Below are 15,853 nucleotides of genomic sequence, written 5' to 3'. Positions count from 1 at the left end.
TAAATAATAACATAATTTGAAAACCTAAATTGGATCAGAAAACAGCTTCTTATAACAGTTCGGGACTTGACTGTATGGTAACAGCCGGTAGCTACAGTCGTGCTGAGCACAGCATAACAAAGGTACAGAGGAGCTGAATCACTGTGTTGTACACCTGACAGTAATGTAACATTGTGTGTCAGCTATACTCAAATTAAAAAAAAAAAAAAAAAAAAACAACTATGTAACTTATAACTTTGATGGGAGTGTGTGCTGAACATTTTGTAAAGTCAAGTAAAATTCCAAAAGCAAGCAAAATAACTGTCACCAGCTAGACCCCAAGACCTGACCTTTGCTGATCACCTGCTTGGACCCACCAACCTCTGTCCCACAGTTTTCCTGAAGCTCTTTTTTCCAGCTTATCTCTTAATCAGGCAAAAGCCCCAAGGGGCATAGCATCCCCGGAAGGAAAACAAAACTACCCCTCAAGCAATAATGACTTCCTGGAGGAAGCCTCTGGTCACCCAAACCACCCAGACCAGCTGGAGTTTTGATCGCTAAGTCAGGGCCCCTCAGATGGACCATGGTGAGGCCAACAGTTACCTTTCCCTCACTGCAATGCTAAAAATCACACCCCGAGGTGGAGACTTAACACGCAAAGGAAACAGGGTGTTTGGAGCCGCATGTCTGTCAACTGCGCCTGCGCGCCCAATTCCCGTATTTCCCGCCCTACACGCTTGAACAGGGCTCCTTTCCCGCCTGGGCTCCTTTAAAACTCTCCCTGGCTGTTGTTGCGGGAGTCAGTCTGACACCTTCAGCTGCAGCTGTTGCCCCAATAAAGCCTGGCCTGTGCTTTTAAATACTGGCTCCAGCCTCGTTTCTACCGTTGCTGGGTCCAAGGACCCGGGTCCTGTAACAACCACGCTGCCTTTCCTCCCATCTACACGGGGCCAAGCACAGGGATCCACATACACTAGTAAGCCAATTCATATTTGTTTTCAGATAAAAGATTTTGAGAATGGTTAACTTATAAACTGTAGCTTCAGAAACTGACTCTAAAATCAATGTAATTACATAAGATGAATAAGGTCCGAGGATCTAATGAATAACATGGTGACTATATACTGTGGTATAACTGAAATTTGCTGAGAGTAGAACTTAAATGAAAAAAGATAAATGCATGAGGTAAATAAAGAATGTGTTAATTAATGATGGAGGGAATCTTTCACAATATATACATATATCAAATCGTCATGAGGTATGCTTTAAATATCTTACAATTTTGTCAGTTATAACCCAGTAAAGCTGGGGTTAAGAAAAAAGGAAAAGAAATTAATCAATTAAATTAGATTTTATTAAAAATGACTCCTTAACACAGAATCGTTTAATGAAAAAACTCAGACCACAAGTAGATGTGGCTCACACAAAAAAGAAAGTAACACATGTACCAAGTGATGATAAATCATAAAACAAATGATCCCATATATATATATATTTCATAAAGTTAGGTCAATGCATTTTGAAGTTAAAGATTTTATAATGGCTTTTTTTGTGTTAGTCTGTAACAGGGAATAGTTAAAATGCTAAAAAGCTTTCATAATTGCAGGTGAAGTGACCTAGGACTAATCCTACACAGCCCATTTACTTTTATCTAAATCCTTGTCCTATTTTTAAATTAATAGTGCAAGCATCCAAGGCCACCATATCCACATAAAAATAATTGAACCAGTGTTTCAAAAATAGAAAAGCACAGCTATACATGTTATCAAACATTTACTCTGTAAGTGCTTTTAGAATATACTCTAGTGTGTGTTTATACACCATGTCTCACTAGAAGTTGTACAAATAGTAAATTTAGCAAACCCTTTTTTTATTCACCTAACAGATTATTACTGGTCCCAACTATGCTTTTCTTAAGATGTATGTAGATACCAAAAACATATGCATGGGGATCCCCACCACAGCAGTGCTTCTGAGGCTTTGTGGAGAGACTGTGCGAATGCTCTGGCGGGAAGAGAAATGGAAGTCTGAGCTCTGGCCTCTCCAAGCATGTGACCTTGGACAAGTCCCTTAGTCTTCTCAGTGGTAGTTTATCCATCCATCAGATGAAGCCTATTCCAGTGGTGACTCAGCTCACCCGGTTCTTTGTGAAGAACAGACTAGATAACAGAGGTCAGAGTGATCTCAAATACAAAACTGCTACACAAGTGAAAAACCCCCTCTAAGGCTGCATTACCCTGATTGTGCAGTCAGCCTGAAAGGAATATTAAAAAAGAAAATCACTAGAAATCAGTGAGCCGGTCGTACATTATAAGGTGTTAATTGTTTCTAACTAGTTACCAGTAGACGTCACTTTGGGTCCATCTCAATATGAGGATGCCCCAAATGGTCCTCAACAAGGCACACACAGCCCAAAATAGAGCAGGCAAAACCCGTCTGTCAGAATTCTGTGTTAATCGGAGATAGGCACTTGTCTGATTATTTGTAAGTTTATATCCTAAGCTAAAAATTAAAATAAAAACAAAGTGAGTGGTTTACACTCCAACAACAACAAAAAACCTTTTTAACTTTAAAAAGTATATAATTAGGAAAGTGAGGAATTTTAAGGTACTCACATTAACAATGTGGAGTGGGTTTGTTAAACAAGAAACTAAACGCCTTTTTTTACGTCTTCTTAAAGAACACTGAAAAAATTTTGAAGCATGACAACTTTGAGAAGGTAATGCTGATTCAGTTCAAGCAACAAGAGTGGGAAGAAACTTAGTTAAATCTGTGCTCACTTAGTGGTTCCTCTGCCTGGTTCACCAGATTCAAAGACCGCAAAGGAATCTTGGAGGAAGGGTGTGAGACTCCAATAAAGAGCCATCTTGTGCTACAAGGAAAGTGACAGCACTTTGAGGAGAGGACAGAGCTGGCCACCAAACCCAAGATCACACACCACTCACTGATGCCGTTTCGGATCTACTACACTATTCAGGAATTCAGTAAGGCAAGATGGGTTTCCTTATGCTAAAAAAGTTTCTATTAAATTGTGCAAATATATTTACATTAAAGGCTTATTTGACCCCACATTCTGAAAACTTTTATTTATTTATTTTCTAAAGATTTTATTTATTTATTTGACAGAGAGTGAGAGAGCACAAGCAGGGGAAGCGGCAGGAAGAGGCAGAGGGAGAAACAGGCTCCCCACTGAACAGAGAGCCCAATGCAGGGCTGGATCCCAGGACGCTGGGATCATGACCTGAGCTGAAGGCAGCCTCTTAACCCACTGAGCCAGCCAGGCGCCCCTGAAAACTTTTCTTTTGATAAAAATTCTGAACTGCTTCCCACCACTAGAGTTACTGCCTTGTCTTAATTCAATTTAAAGTTGATTTTCTGACTTTGTTAGAAAATAACTTTTCAATTAATGTGCTAATATCATTGACAACTGTAAGTTAGCAAATGTAATTGTTCTGAATGGAAAGAATACATAGTCTTAATTTGGTCAAATAGCTGAGTCTCCAGTGTTTATTTTATTTTATTTTTTTTTTTAGATTTTATTTATTTATTTATTTGAGAGAGAGAGACTGAGAGAGAGAGCACATGAGGGGGGGAGGGTCAGAGGGAGAAGCAGACTCCCTGCCGAGCAGGGAGCCCGATGCGGGACTCGATCCCGGGACTCCAGGATCATGACCTGAGCCGAAGGCAGTCGCTTAACCAACTGAGCCACCCAGGCGCCCCAGAGTCTCCAGTGTTTAATCTCTCCTTAAATGGGGCCAAGACTTAAGAGATATGTTATATTCTTTTTTTTTTTTTAAGATTTTATTTATTTATTTGACAGAGAGAGGCAGCATGAGAGAGGGAACACAAGCAGGGGGAGTGGGAGAGGGAGAAGCAGGCTTCCCCCCAAGCAGGGAGCCCGATGAGGGGCTCAATCCCAGGACCCTGGGATCATGACCTGAGCTGAAGACAGACACTTAACCAACTAAGCCACCCAGGCACCCCTATGTTATATTCTTGATTAGAGAATCATCAATAGGTTGCATTCAAGTCCTGACAGAGGTATGGGTATTAAAGGCTATTGAAAAATAAATAAAGCAATACTTGTAGTTACTGTAATAAACTTTTCATACACACTAAGCCGTCCCAAAGTTTTATGGTGTAATTTATATTGCAACAATAAAATAAAAGGTAATTTAGCAAAACCAAAGTATATTTGAGCAAAATGGTCTGATGCTGTGATTTATAATAAAAAATATATACTTGGTCTTCAAACTATTTCTGGCACAGAGCTGCTAAAACCCTTGGAATTTCCTAAGTGATTAGAGCAATAAAGATATCTTGATATGCATAACAAGTCCCCTTTCAACCACACTTTAGTTTATGTTAATGAGGAGGCTGCAGCAAGCACCTGAGGATGGGGGCTGGATGCCAGGGGAACAATCAGTGTGATGAGAGGGTAGAAGATTTCAGTCCACCTCCCTGACTTTAGAGGGAGGCTCTAGTAGTTGAATCCAGTGATTTTTTTTTTTTAAAGATTTTATTTATTTATTTGACAGAGAGAGAGACAGTGAGAGAGCGAACACAAGCAGGGGGAGTGGGAGAGGGAGAAGCAGCTTCCCACCAAGAGGGAGCCCGATGTGGGGCTCGATCCCAGGACCCTGGAACCATGACCTGAGCAGAAGGCAGACACTTAACGACTGAGCCACCAAGGCGCCCCGAATCCAGTGATTTTTTATCAATTGTGCCTGTGTAATGGAGCATCCATTAAAAAAAAAGGACAGTGTTCAGAGGGCTTCCAGTTGGTGAACATATTAAGATTGAATGGGAGTGGTGAGCTCAGAGAACATGGAAGCTCCAAGCCCTTTCCACAGTCCTTGCCTGATGCATCTCTTCCATCTGGCTCTTCCTAAATTATATACTATTATAATAAACTGGTAATCCCAGAAGTAAAATGTTCGCCTGAGTTCTGTGAGCCACTCTAGCAAATTAATTGAACCAAAGGAGGGGGTCATGGGAACCTCTTATCTTTTGGCCAATCCAAGTCGGTGACAACTTGGATTTGATTGGGGGATGTATGGGGAAAACCCACACACAGGTTAGAATTCGTGACCAGCATTTTAGGACCCCTAATTTGCTTTGAAAGTTTGGGATTATTTACTCTAGGTGAACCTTAAAAAGGATGGCAAGACGGAAAGATCATTGATGGTTTAAAGGAAATGGTATAACAGTCTATTTAGACGTAGAGCTGGGAATTACCAAACATAATGACTTGCTGGTTGGTTATCATACTGCTGGTTTTGTTCCAGTGTATTCAAGCCAAAAATCTTTGTGTTAAGACTGATCCTCAACTTGAAATTTAATATTCTGGGTGTCCAAGGCACCCCAACAAATAGCAAGAGCTGCAGAAGCAGCATCTGTCTGGATTGCTATGGCATTTACAAAAGCCAAAAAAACTAACATTTGCTTTTAAGCAAAGATAAAGATAAAGAAAATGACAGTTAAAAGAAAAAAAAGTAAGGAAATAAAACATGATATCATGTTTGGATCTGACCAATGCCTACTAAAATACAGAATATGGTAATTTCTTCCCTGAGAGATCTAGGTATTTTGGGGATCTTGGAAAAATGGAATGATTTCTGTGTAAGCATATTAGATTATTTTTGAGATACTGAAGGTTCTATGTTTTATTTGTTTTCAAAAAATCACACATGCATTTGTAAATTTATTATATTGCTGTTATTCAAAGTATGGAAATAAATGTTCTCTAACAAAGTTTATTATTTAAAAATCTGTAAAGTTAATTCTCCTTGGCCATCAGCTCCCATTATGAAATTAAAGGATTTCCACTTAAAAGAAATAATCTAAGTCACTACTGAAAACTTCCAGGAATGTGGTACCAGCTTCCTGATTAACCAGGCCTGTGATGAATGAGCTAGAAAGGTATCCCTCCACAAGATCCCATATTAGGAGATTCTAGAAGTTTGCTCTATTTCCCCTTACTGCTGGAGCTTTTTCATTGGTTCAGGGTGCGACTTGTAAATGTCATATGTAACATCACTTGACCTCAGTCTGAAAATGACCTAATCTCTGGTTGCTACCTCCTCTAGGACTTCTTTAAGTTCCAAATGTGGCATATTCAAAAGTATCTTAGGTGAGAGATGCCTATAAAAATTTCATTTTTCCAGAGAATAAAGTTTCTCATTAAAAACTCTAGCAATTAAAATTTACTAGTGTGAATTGTAGTAAAAACTGGGAAAGACTCAAATATGTATTGAGACCTCTAAAAATAAACTGAGTAAAACTACATGAAGATATTATTTACAGAACAAAATATAAAGTTGCCTTCTGGATATTATATTTTATGAGCTTACCTCAAATAAACATGGCAACATTTCATAATCTATCAAAAGGCCCTGATTTAAGAAGAGGATTTTGATAGTGTTATTAAAGGCAAGAGAAAAGTTTCCCCAAAGGTTCTTTGGGTCATTCTTCCATGGAAGTCTTTCATAATATAAGAGTACATAAAAATAAGCTTCCAGAAAATAAAATTTGAATGTGTATGCAGTCCTGTGGAAAATGTCAAGTTCTCAAATTCAATACAACAGAAAAATAAAGAAAAAAAAAAGATCCAAAATTTTAAATTTAAAAGTGTTCTGAAAAGTAGAGAAACTAAAATAAAAAGGGGAAAACAGACTGAGGATCTATACAGAACAATGGGTTACTATACTGGGCAAAGCTTATTAAAATTTACAAAAATACAGAGTACCAAAATATATGACAAAGGATAAAGACAAAATACACAGAAATTAGAAAACACCACTAGGGCCATTATAAATCGATAACAACCCTTTTTGAAAGCAACATGGCTGGCCAACTGTATTTGGAACCATGAAAATGTATATACTCATTGCTAAAAATTTCTCCTAAAAACAGAATAACAAATAACAAAACTGCAAAAAAATAAAAAAATTTTCAATTTAAAAAAAAATTTAAAAATAAAATAAAATAAAAACCAACAAAACTGCAACAAGCACATACAGTAGTAGCCATGAAAACTAAAAATTAACTACAAACTCCTAAATTTCCAATAAGAGGTACAAAATCTGAATTTGCCACTCTGGGGAGTAAAAAGACTCCTAAGTCATGAGCTTGTAAAGAGCTTAGAAAGCAAGATGCATATATGAAAAGAATTCATCACAAGGCAGGAAGTGATAATTGCCAAATAAGCGGTCCAGGCAACCCTAACTCAGGAGAGAAGGAAATCACTTCCCACGTCCCACTTCAATAAAGAAGAAATGGAATTCATGCTGGCCTTGGAAGTGAGGGTAAGATTTTCCACAGCAGAAAAGAAAGAGGACAGCATTTCAGATAAAAATAAAATAATAATATTCTCTACTACACTGCACAGTAAGGGGACAGTCTGTGAGATATTACCATGTCTTTCTCAAAAAATAAAAATTGTTTTATGGACAAACAAGTTAGAGTAAGATTGTGGTAGGGTCCAAGGTCAAAGTTTTTGTGCATGATCAGACCCAAGTTTCAGAAAGCTCGCACTGGCTTCAATGTAAAGGGAGGGCTGAAGGTAGGACGTGGGAAGAGAGAAGTTGAGAAAGCTGGTATAACAGACCAAGAGAGGAGACGGAGAATTGAACTTTACACATCTGCACTAGGGGCAGAGAGGAGTGGGTGCAATGAGGAGAACTTAGCAGATAGAATCAGTTGACTAGATGGTAGAATTGGCAACTGTCTGGATGTGGGAACCAAGGGAATCTGAGTCAAAATGACAAAAATGAAATGATGACACTAGAACTTCCATTTTGGTTGACTTCCCATATACCACCATAGGTAAAGTAAGAAGGGAACCAGGTTTGGATGTGATGGTAAGGAAAGATATTAATTTGGCTGTGCACATACTAAATTTAAAGTTCCTAGGAGCCAACTAGTTGGAGATTTCCAGCAAGCAGTTAGAAATAAAAGCCTGGAGTTTGGAGGGTGATGCATATGGCAGCTACAGAGATGGAACTGAAGAAAACACTCCAGGGGAGACCATGCCCGACTGGACAAGAAGAAATCCAGGGCAACACCAGTCTCTAAAGAGTGCCCAGAGATGGAGGAGCCACTGAAGGGAATGAAGAGAAATCAGGTGCCTTGGAGCCATGGAAAATGAAAGGCGGTAAGTGTGTGACTGGAAGAGACCCAGACATGAGCATCCAATGCTCCAGGGACAGCATTGAGGATAAGAATTCCTTAGAGATCCCTGGCCTAGCCACTAAAAGGCCACATGTGGCCCTATAATGGCCACTTCAGTTGGGTAGTGATGCTGGCTTCCTTTCATTCATTCATTCATTCATTCATCCATTCTTCCATCCATTCATTCTCTTTCCTCTTTCTTCCCATAATATTTATTGAGTACTTAAAACTACCATGCTAGGCAGTGAGGACTCCAATGGCAGAGACTTTGGTATAAAATAAATAAGTATATTACAGTGTCATGATGCTAATCAAGGAGTTGAAGTATGACTGGAAGCTGAGCAACTATAGACAGCATATACAGATATTTCTTATCACAGGACACCTCTGGGTTTGAGAGGTCAGAAAGACCAGGCAAGAATTTTTTTAGATTGTGGGAGATTTGCATATCTGCAGGCTGAGGGATGAGTATGGAGACAGCATTGGCAGAAGAGGTTATGTGAATGTCTGCCATGTAGCAGATCCTGTTCTAACCCATGCTGTTTAACCTGTAATCCTCAACACAACCCTATGAGCTAAGTATTAACACACCACTTATCACAGGGCACAATGAGGCACAGAGAGATAGACAGCCGGCTCAAGGTCACATGGCTAGCAAAAGTAGAGCCAGGACTCAAATGCAGGTGGTCTGACTCCAGAGCCATAACTTAACCATGACATTACACACCCTCGGGAGAGCACCATCCTATCGCCCTTGCAGGAGAGAAGGGAAGCCTGGGGATGGGAGAGCACAAGCAAAGAGCCCAGTCAAACTCACTGCTAAGTGTATCAATGGGTAATAGGAGACACGGACAGAAAGGAAGGGGCAGGAGCAGGGTCACTGAGAGAAATCCATTAAAGACTGTGGGCTGTATTCTACATCTAAGTGGAGAGCCATTATGAAGCAAAGGTATAGCACAAAGTGGTCTGTCTGTGGCCAGGTTTATAGGCAGGAAAACTGGTTTAAAGACTACTGTATGGCACAGACCTGTACCTTTGAAACAAATAATACATTATATGTTTAAAAAAAAAAAAAAAGAAGAGGATAGTAGGAAGGGAAAAATGAAGGGGGGGAATCAGAGGGGGAGATGAACCATGACAGACTATGGACTCTGAGAAACAAACTGAGGGTTTTAGAGGGGAAGGGGGTGGGGGGATGGGTTAGCCAGGTGATAGGTATTAAGGAGGGCATGTATTGAATGGAATACTGGGTGTTATACGCAAACAAGGAATCATGGAACACTACATCAGAAACTAATGATGTAATGTATGGTGACTAACATAACATAATAAAATTAAATTAAAAAAAAAAAGACTACTGTCTGGGACACATGTGTGTCCTAAAGGATCTGACCTAAGAGAGGCTCTGGAATGGAAAAGCAGGGACAAATACAGATTCCATAAAGAGGAGAAAACAAATTGCAAAAGAGAAACTAAGATATGTATTTTTAGCTTATGAGCCCATTGTAATAGTGCTGGGAAGAGACAACAAGACTCAAGTGGTAGGAATATGAAGAGTTATTATTTAATTTTTTTAAATGTTTTTGCATCTTTCAAATTTTCTACAATGCTCAGTGTATAAGAATGTATCGCTCCTGCAGTAAAAAAACAGCAATACTGTTAAAACAGTGATGAGACTTGAAAACTATAATACTGATGTTGACACCATTTCACAAGATCTAGAATATGAGAAGAGGAATGAATTCTGGGTAGTGGAAAAGAATGAGGTCACATGTATGCAGGCTGAGTTTGAAAGGACTAACAACTGAAGTATCAGTTAAGTATATCCAGGTGGTAGGAGTGAAGAAGAAAGGTTTTATTATTATTTGGAAGAAATGGGCCTTAAAAGAGTGGTTAACCTCCTACACTGTTGGTGGGAATGCAAGCTGGTGCAGCCACTCTGGAAAACAGTATGGAGGTTCCTCAAAAAGTTGAAAAGGGAGCTACCCTATGACCCAGCAATTGCACTACTGGGTATTTACCCCAAAGATACAAATGTAGGGATCCGAAGGGGTATGTGCACCCCAATGTTTATAGCAGCAATGTCCACAATAGCCAAACTATGGAAAGAGCCAAGATGTCCATCAACAGATGAATGGATGAAGAAGATGTGGTGTATATATATACAATGGAATATTATGCAGCCACCAAAAAAGTGAAATCTTGCCATTTGCAACAATGTGGCTGGAACTAGAGGGTATTATGCTAAGCGAAATAAGTCAATCAGAGAAAGACAAGTATCATATGATCTCACTGATATGAGGAATTTGAGAAACAAGACAGAGGATCATAGGGGAAGGGAGGAAAAAATGAAACAAGATGAAACCAGAGAGGGAGAAAAACCATAAGAGACTCTTAATCTCAGGAAACAAACCGAGGGTTGCTGGAGTGGAGGGGGGTAGGAGGGTTGGGGTGGCTGGGTGATGGACATTGGGGAGGGTATGTGCTAGGGTCAGCACTGTGAATTGTGTAAGATTGATGAATCACAGACCTGTACCCCTGAAACAAATAATACATTATATGTTAAAAAAAAAAAAAAAAAGAAGATAGTAGGAAGGGAAAAATGAAGGAGGGGAAATCGGAGGGAGAGATGAACCATGACAGACTATGGACTCTGAGAAACAAACTGAGGGTTTTAGAGGGGAGGGGGGTGAGGGGATGGGTTAGCCCGGTGATGGGTATTAAGGAGGGCACGTTCTGCATGGAGCACTGGGTGTTATACTCAAACAAGGAATCATGGAACACTACATCAAAAACTAATGATGTAATGTGTGGTGACTAACATAACATAATAAAATAAAATTTAAAAAAAGAGTGGTTAAAATAATAAGAGTTGATGACATCACAGTAGACCCAAAGACAGGAAAAGTAGAGGACACCTACGTTTAAGGGTAAGACAAGTAAAGAGGGAAATAGAAATTCACCATTTGAACACCACCGCAACAGTTGCTGTAGGCAAATCCACCAGTAAATGCCAAAATTCATGGGCAAAATTTAAGGAGAAACAAGAGATTCACATAGCCCAAAGTTTCTCCCCCAAATATGTATTCATTGCAAAGGGGGGAAAAGAGTAACTTTAGAGTGAAGGTAACTGGCAGACACCACTTTACCAATTGATCATGGCTAATCGCACCAGTAACAAGACACAGCAACATCCTGGACCCCGAAATGATGCACCAAAAGGAACACAGCATCATTTCTGTAGAATTCCCGCCACAAATACCTAACTTCAATCTAACCATCAGCTACACCCAAATTGAAGGACATTCTATGACTGACCAGTACTCTTCAAAATGGCCATAGAGACAAGGAAAGACTGAAGAACTGTCAAAGCTTGGCAGAGATGAAGAAGACGTTAACAACTGAATGCAACATGTGATTCTGGAACCAAAAATAAAAGGCCAGTAAGGGGAAAATTGATGAAATCTGAAAAAAACCTGTAGTTACTAGCATAACTAGTATCCAAGGATATCCAAAGATAACTTTTATTTTTAATCATTGTGCCATGGTTGTGTATGATGTTCCACTGTGGGAAGGGCATATGAAAGGGCATATGAAAACTATTTTTATGACACTTCTAATAAGTCTACATTAGTTTCAAAATAAAAACTTTTAAAAATGAGGATGTATCCTAGAAAAAGGTTAAATTGAACCCCTACCTCCCACACTGTATGAATATGACATCCATTACAATACTTTTTTAAATGAAAACATAAAAATACTAGCAGAAAATGAGGGAAACAGCTTTATAATCTCAGAGTACAACCCAAGAGGCATGAAAATCATGCCATAAATGAAAAGGCTGATACTTTTGATTATTTCAATTTTTTTCAATCTGCATGGCAAAGAACATAATAAGCAACATCACTACATAAAGGACAATCCAGGAAAAAAACTTTCAATTAATATCCCAAAAGGCTAATAGCTCTAAAATAAAAAAGTCTTACAAGTCAATAAAAAAAAGACCCCAACCTGGTAGAAAAAAGGTCAAAAGCTATGAAGAAACAACACATAGAAAAAGAAATACAAATGCATTTTTAATCATATGAAAAGATGAAAATTAAAACTATAAGTGGATACATGCTTTTCTTTTTATAATAGGTTGGCAAGTAGCAAAACATTAAATAAAACACTGTCTTGTTGAGGGTATAGGAAAACAGTCAGTCTCATATGTTACCGATGGGAGTATAAACTGGTACCACATCTATGAAAATCTGCAACAGCTCTTAAGAGTCTAATGCTCGTACCTCTCTACCCAGCAGTATGACTTCTAGGAATTTATCCTACAAAGATTCTCCTACATGGGATAGAAAACTTAAATCCAAGGATATTCACTGCAAAACTGTGTCTGATAACAAAGGATTGGTCAAAACCTATCAATACAAGCCCATCAATAAAAGACTGGTTAAATAAATGAGGGTACATTTGTATAAAGGAATACTATGAAGTCAGTAAAAAGGACACAGTAGTTCTAGCTGTATGATATGATGTACTGCTAAGCGCACAAAGCGAGGGGCAGAGCCGCAAGCACATAAGTTACCTTCTGGGCAAATGATATGTATATCCTTAACCTGGTATCTCTGACATGATACTCAAAAACAAAAACAAAAACAACAACCACAACCACAACAGAACTAGTAAGCCATTTGCTGGAGGGGAATTTTAGAGACAGTACGCTTTACAGCCATCCCAGGATTCATTTAAAACTTTTACTCTAGCAGGGAGAGGCAAAGAAGAAGCCAGTGAATTACAGAAAGAAATCGATGACACCACATCAAGGGGAAGAAAAATTGTCAAGAGAACTGGGTGACCGGAAATCGTGGTTAGAGATTCCCTAACTGTGGGGCGAAGTGTGGGCTTGTTCTTGAGAAGTTAACTCTGATGGGGACTTGGGAACAGCCCTAACACTCCAGCTCCGGAGTCAGACAGTGTCCATGGTGAAGTGGGGGATCAAGGTGCATAAGAGAGCTGAGAAAGAAGGGGACTCATTTCTAATACATACAGAACTGATGTACAAATTAACTTACTTATATCCAGGAGACAACATACCTGAATAGCATTTATGTTAATGCTTACAGGAAATGCCCTGGCCCTCTTATATCTACATTCACATAAGATGTTAGAAGAATGCCTATTTAAGACAGCAAATAGATTAATGGTTGCCAGGGGTTGGGGAGGATGAAAAGGTGGAGCACAGAGGATTTTTAGGGCAGTAAAACTATTCTGGATGATGCTACAATGGTGCACACATGTCATTACAGTGTTGTCAAAATCCATAGAACACACAACACCAAGAGTGAGCCCTAGTGTAAACCCTGGACTTTTGGTGCTAAAGAGGTGTCAGTGTAGATTCATCAATTATAACAAATGCACCACTCTGATGACAATGGGAGAGACTGGTCATGTGCTGAGGGAAGGGGACATATGGGAAATCTCTGTACCTTCTGCCCAATTTTGCTGTGAACCTAAAACTAAACTAAAAATAAAGCCTATTTAAAAGTAGGGGGGGTGGATGGTTCACCCCCAACACATGTATACATCAGTGAAGCTTGAGCATCTGATAAAGAACAAAATCAATCAGTCAATGTTTGGGATTTATATTACATCTTTCTCCTAAGAGTTTAAAGGTTTTAAATGTTATTTCTTCATTTACCTTCACAACATTTACACACCTACGGTGGAACACAAATCGTGTAAAATTGGGGGAAAAGAGGCAATATTGGGAAAATGAGGCCACGTCTCAAGGTGAACCACTTGCAGAAATAGGACTGCAATTCCACTTTCCTTATTAATTATCCTGATTTTTTTAATGTATTACGGCCATTTGGAAAGCAAACAATTAAAACTGCTATCCATTGTGTGCTCTTACATACATGTGTGCATGTGTGTGTGGGTATATAAAACATGCATAAAGAGACACACTTACAATCATACACACCCAGACACACACAAACTCACTCATACATTTATACTTGAGGCAAAGAGCCAGCTCTGTCAATGCACTTAAACCAAATTTAGGCATAATAATCTGTGGATAATAATAACAGAACAGTGCCAGTGACCATGAGACTGTTATAAATAAAGAAACTCACATATGTCATCGTAATTCAGAATTCTGAGTCTGAGGTAAGTGAGAAAGAACAAACTTAAAAAAAAAATTACAAGTCAAATACACTTGTCACTGCATCCACTAAAAGGATTTAATTTAAAACTCAAACATCAGCATATTGGAAAAGGAAATGAGAAGCTAATAACATGCATTGACGTTTACATAAAATTAGTATGTAAAGTGAGAGATATGAACCTAATGATGAATATGAAGCAACCGTTTGCATTTTAACAGACTAAGCAAAAATGTAATTGACAAAGAGGCCGATCTAAATGAATTTCCAGCTACTTCAACACTAAGGGCAGCTGCATGCTGTCAGAATTATAAACGAGAAAAAAATCTGTTTAAACTGGATTTCTTTAAAAAACACAGCCGATATGTGAACGTACACACTGTCCTGAAGTTATCATTCATTCAATCAGAAAAAAGCATTTTTTTTTCCAAAAGGTCATTTTTTAACATCAGAGTAGTCAATATGCAGTTGCTTCATATTGATTGGAGAGCAAAGTATTTGGAGGTAAATGAAAATATTAAGGTGTTTCTGGGAGCCGTAGCTGTCATTCCTGGAATTAAGTCAAGGTTAAAAACATTTGTTTTCAAGAATAATCTACCACAATAAAAGTTCATTTCAAAGCCACTAAGATTACCCCACTTGGTATCTTATTAGTGGCAGTTATGAGTTCAAGCTCTGGCACCAGCCTTCCTGGGTTCAAATCCTAACTCTACCATTTCTTGCTGTGTGACTTTGAGCAGGTCACTTAACCACACTGTGCCTCACTTTTCTCATCGTAGTGTAAGGATGATCACCGTTCCTAGCTCCTAGGATCACTGTGTGAATGAAACGTATTCATACATGCAAGACACACGCTCCATAACTGTGAGCTGTCATTATTATCCTTGAGACGGCGGTCTCTTAGGGCAGGCATTATTTGGTGTTAAAAAACCAACAAAGAAGATGGTGGCAAGCAAGCCATGATGTTGCCGCTCCTTGTATGTAAAGAACCCTTGTTTCCTCCCACCCCTCACACTCTCTCCTGGGTGGACAGGAACCCTGGGAATATCTCTGGCCACTTCTCAGTAAAGATCCGCTCTGGGTGGACAACTGACTGAAGGACACCGCCCCACCCCATAGATGCTACGCAAGTGATTCTAGAACAGAGTGAGAAGCCCAGCCCGGCCGCCTCACAATGTGCCTGGGGATCTTGGCATATTTTGTCTCTACTACCATCAGTCCTCAAAGGGATGGTTTGGTGACTGATCATGCACCTGACTTTGCATTTCACCTTTATCCAGGTCCCTTAGAATAGCCCACCAAATGTTTTATTTATCCCTGTATTTTCCAAGGTCAGGAAAAGGGCAGAGCACAAAAATCAAAGCTGATGCAGAGAGATTTCATGTTCAGTCTTCCCCTTTAATTTACTGAAAGTGCCAACATCTGAATAGAAGGAAAAAGGCCAAGTCTACAGGCATCTTGGCAGGGTGACGAGTCATTGAAAAGAGATGTGAATTCCCACATAATAAACACACCAAAGCCAGGCTCTCCACACCCTCTCA

General features: G+C 39.2%; 1 protein-coding gene across 7 annotated transcripts in view; it reads right to left on the bottom strand.

Annotated features, from left to right (window-relative positions):
- Positions 1-15,853, bottom strand: part of DCLK1 (doublecortin like kinase 1) — a 344,058-nt gene that overhangs the window by 321,478 nt on the left and 6,727 nt on the right. The gene's annotated exons all lie outside the window — the stretch shown is intronic.

Source organism: Phoca vitulina, unplaced genomic scaffold, assembly GCF_004348235.1.
Source record: "Phoca vitulina isolate PV1807 unplaced genomic scaffold, GSC_HSeal_1.0 scaffold5, whole genome shotgun sequence".
NCBI classification, from domain to species: Eukaryota; Metazoa; Chordata; class Mammalia; order Carnivora; family Phocidae; genus Phoca; species Phoca vitulina.
Note: the sequence above shows the minus strand (reverse complement) of the source record. Positions and strands in the feature narration are given on the sequence as shown.